Below are 6,911 nucleotides of genomic sequence, written 5' to 3'. Positions count from 1 at the left end.
TCTACATCCATCTATCATCTATCTATCTATCTATCTATCTATCTATCTATCAATCTATCTATCTATCTATCTATCTATCTATCTATCTATCTATCCATCCATATCTATCTCTATCTCTATCTCTATCTACCCATTCATATCTATCTATCTATCTATCTATCTATCTATCTATCTATCTATCTATCTATCTATCTATCTATCTATCTATCTATCTATCTATCTATCTATCTATCTATCTAAATATCTACCCATCCATCCATCCATCCCTCCATCCATCCATCCATCCATCCATTCAATTTACTGGCCACCCATCTTATCACAGGGAAACCCTACAAAGATGGCGCTGATGCCCACAGTGTGGTGGATGGTGCAACCCAATTTCTAGCGACAGGATTTCTGGAGATCTGGTGGCTCTTCCTCTGTTGTGGGGATCTTCTATTTGTGGGGGGGGGGAGGGACCCCTCTGACCTTCCCAATTTCTAGGGCTGAGACATTCTATCCCAAAAAAGGTGCTGTTGGAACTCCTTTGTTCCTGGTTTATTGGCATCCGTTGTTCAGGGAGGATGTTTCTTCACTGGGGGAGACATTAATATGGACTTCTTGGCCCAGAAGGGGAACCGGGGAGCTGAGTGGGAGGGGGACCTGAAGGGACAGGCAGGCCCACCCTGGCAGGGAGGAGCAGAGGAAGGCCCGTATCCCAGGTCCACCGCTTGGAATTTCTCCCCCTGAACCTCCCTCAGATTCTGCTCTCAGGGCCTGCAGACCAGATCCTGGGTGGCTCCGGGTTCAAGCTGTGGCTTTTCAGGGCCAGGTTGATGTGCAATGAGACTCTCTTCTCCTCCAGGAGGTTCCCAGCCATGTCTGACCGAAGCCGGGTGAGGCCCAGAGGGGAGAAGCCCCTCCTGGGTCAGGAGCCCACCCCAACTTCTGGGTTTGTCCCAGGGAGACCCCAGAGGAGGGAGGAGGGGGTTGTGGTCATCCAGGGCTTCTCACAGGCCCTGAGGAGGCTCCATGTGGACCTCTGGCTTCTCTCTGGGGGCTGCGAGGACCCCAGCCTGGTCAAGCGTGTTGTGTGAACGGGGTCCTCGCCAGAAGAAAAGGGTACCCAACACAGGGAGTCCTTGACTTATGACCACAAATCAGCCCAACATTTCTGTCATTACGGGAGACATCTGCCAAGTGAGTTTTCTCCCTTTTTATGACCTTTCCTGCCACAGTCATTAAGTGAATCATTGTGGTTAATAAGTTAAGAACCCGGTTGTTAAGTGAATCTGACTTTGCTTGTCAGAAGGTCGCAAAATGGGACCACGTGACTTGGGACACAGCCATAACGGTCATAAACGTGAAATTGTGGCCAAGCACCTGAATTCTGATCTCTGCATTTGATGCTGCAAAGGTCATTAACTGTGAAAAATGGTCCTATTTCTCAATGCAGTTGTAACTTTTTTTAAAAAAAAAAAAACAAGTTTTATTTTCAAGACAAACAATACATAAATACACATAAACACAAAACATAAAAGCATAAAAAATCTCTTTTCTGAAAGTTGCTTAGTCCCGGGTTAAAACTCTTGGTACAGACACAAGTTCAGTTTCATATTCATTTTACGTACCATTTCATATCTTATTAACATTTTCAATTTTCTATATAACTTCTCCTCTCCTTTAAATTTTCTCAATTTTTTTTCCTCCTCTCAATTCATATCCTAATATTTATTATTCTTTGTCTGTTCTATTCCAGCCAATCATTTATTTTTCTTCTTTAAAAAAAAGAAGAAATACTTCTCCTGTACACTATATGGAGTATGATGCCTTTATCTTTTTCCCTTATATTTATAGTACCTAATATAAAATACATAACATACATTAGGATTCTGTCTGGTACATTCTAAAATTATACTATATTATCAAAAATAATACAAATCTATTCATTAGTATTGATATTCATTCATATCTTAGACGTTTAACTCATTACTTTTCAATTAAATCACATGCTTTTATGAGAGCCCTATTTTCCATAATTATCCCCCCACATCACATATTATAGCTCAATATTTCGTTGAAATGTTCCTCCTTCTTCTACTTCAAATCTCATTTCACAAAAGATTTTGCTAGTATACCATGTTCTAATCATTAATTTTAACAATCATTTATATCTTAAACATTTTATCCATTTCAATTGAATATCATGCCTTTGTGGGGGAGGGGCTGAGTTCCAGTCCTGCCTGGGCGCCAAGCCAGCTAGGAGGCTCTGGGCCAGCCGCTCTCTCGAGTCCTGGGAAAGAGGCAATGGCAACGGCTTCTGAGCAGCCTGGCCAAGATCTCTGGGCCGGCCTCACCTGGGGGTTTCCGGACCACCTTCCCGCCCATCTGGCCGAGGCTGAGGGGCCTCTCTGGGCCTGGCTTCCTCCTCACCGGTCAAGCAGCCTCCAAAGGGCTGGATTGGGAGAGGGTTTGGCAGGGGCTTTGCTGTGAGGAGGGGGCATGGAGGGGTCCTGCAGGGCCAGGGAGGTCTGCAGTGGGTCTGCCCCCTCCCAGTGAGGGCAGGGAGGGAGGGGGCAAGTGGAGCCCCCAATCTGGTCTGGGCAGCTGAGGTGCTGTCAGAAAGCCCGCCTCTGAGGGAGAGGCCCTCCTTGGGATTGGCTGAAAGGGACGTTATGATCGTCGTCACGCTATGCCACCATCTGGTTTATGTGTTTTGGCCTGGCACCTATTGCCAACATTGCAGTTCTCTTCCATCAACCTGGGTTAAGGGCGTTGTGTGGACTCAACTAGTGGGGAGGGTCAACTCAGCCTGTCTGCACACAGGGTGGGGAGCTTTTCCTAGGATCCGTTTCTGTCTCCTTGGGGGTTTTCAGCAGCTGCAACACTTGGAGTAAACTACGGCTGAGCGAACGGGGGTTGGCGGAATGTGTGAACTGGATCAGAGTTTGGCATTCAGGGAAAAAAGTTGGGACAATGGGAATGGGACAGAGAGGCAGCTTTAGGGGTGGAGGGGGTCAGTGATCCCCCCCAATGTCTGGACAAACCTGGATAGAGATTTGGGTGTTCAGAGGATCAACTGGTGACTTTGATGCTCTTTATCATCAGCACAACAAGCTGAATTAGCTGCTTTCTTATTGGCGTTGTCTCTTTTTCACAACAATCTTTAAATGTAATATCTGATAGCATGTATGTTACTCAGATGGTTGCTCATAATTTTGATGCATATATTTCTCCTGTTACCCCTCCCTCTCTAATGAAACTTTTTTTACAGCTTCAGACACTGCTGAAAAAGCGAGAAAAACTTTTATTTGTAGCCCATATCAGAAGTCATCAGCAATTGCCTGGATTCCTAGCAGAAGGCAATCATATGGCAGATGAGGCTTGTAAAATTATGACCTCCTCTCCCCTTCTCCAACAGCTTTCACCTGGGGAGAGTCATGATTATTTTCATCAAAACAGGAAAGCCCTAGTACGACAATTTGGAATTACATATCAAGAAGCCACGGCAATAATTCAACAATGTCCAACATGTAGCTTGCAGGCCAAAGGTATCCCTGAAGGTGTTAATCCTAGGGGTACTCAAGCCTGTGATACATGGCAAATGGATGTAACTCATTATTCTCCCTTTGCTCCCTGGAAATACATTCATGTATCAGTAGATACTTATTCAGGGTTTATTATAGCAACATTGCAAAGAGGAGGCTACAAAAAATGTTATTAATCACTGTATTCGATCATTCATAACGTTGGGATGTCCAAAAATTCTCAAAACAGATAATGGTCCTGCTTATGTCAGTTCTCCCTTTGCTGAGTTTTGTCATAAGTGGGCCATCACACATAAGTTTGGCTTACCCTTTAACAGCCAGGGGCAAGCGATTGTGGAGAGATCGCACCTAACTTTGAAACAAGCCCTTGATCGGCACTTGGGAAAAAAGGCTCAGGCCCCGAACCTCCCGACGTTGCAAAATATCTTAAATGTTTGTCTGTACACTCTTAACTTTCTCAATCTTACTGTCTCTCCTCCCTCCACAGCGGCTTCTCGCCACTTCACCAAGCCAGTAGTTCCCTCTTCCCGTCCTCTTGTTTATTTCAGACAGCTTCCAGATCCTGCGTGGAAAGGTCCTGCACAGCTCATTACCTGGGGAAAAGGTTACGCAGCTGTTCAACTTCCTGATCGAGTGCTTTGGGTTCCTGCTCGCTGTGTCAGACCTTACCATGGCAAACCTGACTCTAACCCTAATCTTTCTTCTGATATCAATACTTCCTGTCTTTTCTCAATTTAAGGCATCTCCTGATGCTATTTTTGCTTTCCTTGCTGACACTGTTACCTTTATTTTTAAAGATAATCTTCTTTCTGCATGTAATTATGTTTTCCAACACAACGGTAGTTTTCTTTCTCCTACTTCTGACATAACTATTTACTATTACTATTCTCCTTGTTTAATATTTTTAACTATACATGTTACTCCACTTACTATAGGTTCTTATTCTTGCTTAGGATTTTTTCACAATCACACTTATTTCAATCACACTGTTCTATTGCTTTCAACTTCTTCAGTGGCATCTACTCCACTATCTTCGGTTTTACTTACATTGCCATCTCAAGCTAATTCTGAGAAAACTTTTCCTGGAGATAAACTACGCTGGCATCTTCGTTGCTGCTTTCCACCCTGTGATGTCACCAAATGCATATTGCATCATTCATCTTCCTGGGTTCCTGATCGCTACAAACCACCTGTCGTGCGAAGACGTCACCTCATCCCTGATGACATCCATCGCAAGACTACAGCTCTCATTCGAGCTCGCCATCTTGGGTATCCTGCCTTCATCGCTGACAACTCCATCTCTAAGCAGTCTGCATCTCATGCTGTTCCAAGATTGGGCTATCATCGCATTCCTCGAAGTATACAATCATCTTCTACAAATGAACATCAACCTCAAATTTATACCTGGACTATCCTTGATTTTCAAGGAAAAATTTTAAACACCACCACTAATTATACTCGATGGCCATGGTTTCCTCAGCTTTTCATGGATTTTGCTGAAATGGGAACAGGAGTAGAAAAATTTGCAGACAAAAAACTACAAGCTGATACATGGGACAAGCAAGGCTCCTGTTCTCCAGCACCTGCTGACAACTTTAGATTATATTTTTGTCCTGCTCACAGTACTGGTACTTCTCGTTCTGCCTGCGGTGGGGTAGTTGACAGATATTGTAAAAAATGGAGTTGTGTATCCACAGGTCATATCTGGTGGGAAGCACCTACCAAAAATGACTATATTCATATTACCCGTGCCCAAGCAAAGCATTCCTGCTCTTCATGGCCTTGTTGTGGACAGAGAATAAATCCACTCAGAATCACTTTTACTGCACAAGGAAAGACACTTGCAAGAAAACAATGGATGGTTGGGTTTACTTGGGGAGGACGTCAGTGGGATGGTCAAGGAGATGAAGGGAATAATTTTTCTCCCTGGTTAACCACACTATTGTCTGCTTTAATAGGTCCTCTTGTGTTATTGCTTCTTGCATGTACTATTGGTCCATGTGTATTAGGACGTTTACTTACATTTCTGAGGGATCGTTTGAATACACTTGATAATGAAGTTAACAATACTCAAAAATCAGTTAGCTTTCTCACATCTATCATTGAATCAAAAGACCTTGTCAAAAAACCTTTGCTGGAATGGTACTCTGACCAAGAGTCAGAGGAGGAAATAGACACTAATAACTCCTTTTCTCCCAAAGAAGTTTTGTTAACTCTGCCAAGTCATGATTTGGGGGATGAGGACTTTTCCTCGTATGAGTTGGTTCTGCAAGGCATCAACAAACCGAAGGGTTTGTTGCCACCTTATGGGATTACTCGGGAGGAGAAAGGACTCTACCTAGAATCTTGAGCACAAAAATAAAGAAAAGGAGGAATTGTGGCTATTCTGCCTTGGTATTTTTCCATAGAACAAATCTTGCTTAACACGTATACCTCTCAGAGCACAGTTCACTAAGCTGACAGGAAAAAGGAGCTGATAAGATTAACTTCACAGAGGTCTGTGTCAGATAAAAGATGTGTATTCAGTAAAAACATGTTTATCAGTCACAAAGTTCGTTACTTGTATCACGTAGCCTGGTCTCAAAGATTAACTTTGTAACTTCTTTGTCTTCCTGCAATCCCTCTCACCCCCCTCTTTGATTCAGTACAATAAAAGGGGACAGCGCAAAGCAATCGGGGCTGCCTGAACAATCCCATCTGTCTCAGGCACAGCCGGGACAATTCCATCTGCCCCAGGCGATGTGCTGCCTCACCTGAAAAAATTCTTTTGTTTCGTGTCTTCTTTCTTTGTGCTTTGCACTCACCCTTGCGAGGGCTCCGCTAAACTTCACCCTTGCGAGGGTCTCATTAAATTGCTTTCTGAAAGGGAATTCAGCAATCAAGCCAGAAGATCGAAACAACAGACCGGTCGCTCGAGAAAGTCTCAGCTGCAGAAATTGGGAAGGTCAGAGGGGTCCCTCCGCCCCCCAAATAGAAGATCCCCACAACAGAGGAAGAGCCACCAGATCTCCAGAAATCCTGTCACTAGAAATCAGGTTGCACCATCCACCACACTGTGGGCATCACCGCCATCTTTGTAGGGTTTCCCTGTGATAAGATGGGTGGCCAGTAAATTTAATGGATGGATGGATGGATGGATGGACGGACAGACAGACAGACAGACAGACAGACAGATATGGATTGATAAATCTCAGCTGCAGACTTTACAATCCATTCTTTATTTAAAAATTTAAGAAACATCACAATATAAAGAATCTTGGTGTATTATAGGAACATTGTAAGATAACACAGGAATGACAAGAAAATAAAAATAAAAATTTCCATCCATTCTATAACTTTCTCCCTATTTACCCAACGATCTAGTCCACAAGTTGTCACTTTCCT

The 6,911-nt window shown here is 43.7% G+C and overlaps 1 long non-coding RNA gene across 1 annotated transcript in view; it reads left to right on the top strand.

The window, feature by feature from the left end:
• Window positions 1–6,911, top strand: part of LOC148128527 (uncharacterized) — a 184,451-nt gene that overhangs the window by 52,881 nt on the left and 124,659 nt on the right. The gene's annotated exons all lie outside the window — the stretch shown is intronic.

The sequence above is a fragment of the Notechis scutatus genome, unplaced genomic scaffold, assembly GCF_049901735.1.
Source record: "Notechis scutatus isolate UNSWTSFEM ecotype Mainland unplaced genomic scaffold, rNotScu1.2 NSCUSCF28, whole genome shotgun sequence".
Lineage (NCBI taxonomy): Eukaryota > Metazoa > Chordata > Lepidosauria > Squamata > Elapidae > Notechis > Notechis scutatus.
The sequence above is the reverse complement of the archived record's forward strand: the minus strand, read 5'-3'. Positions and strand labels throughout refer to the sequence as shown.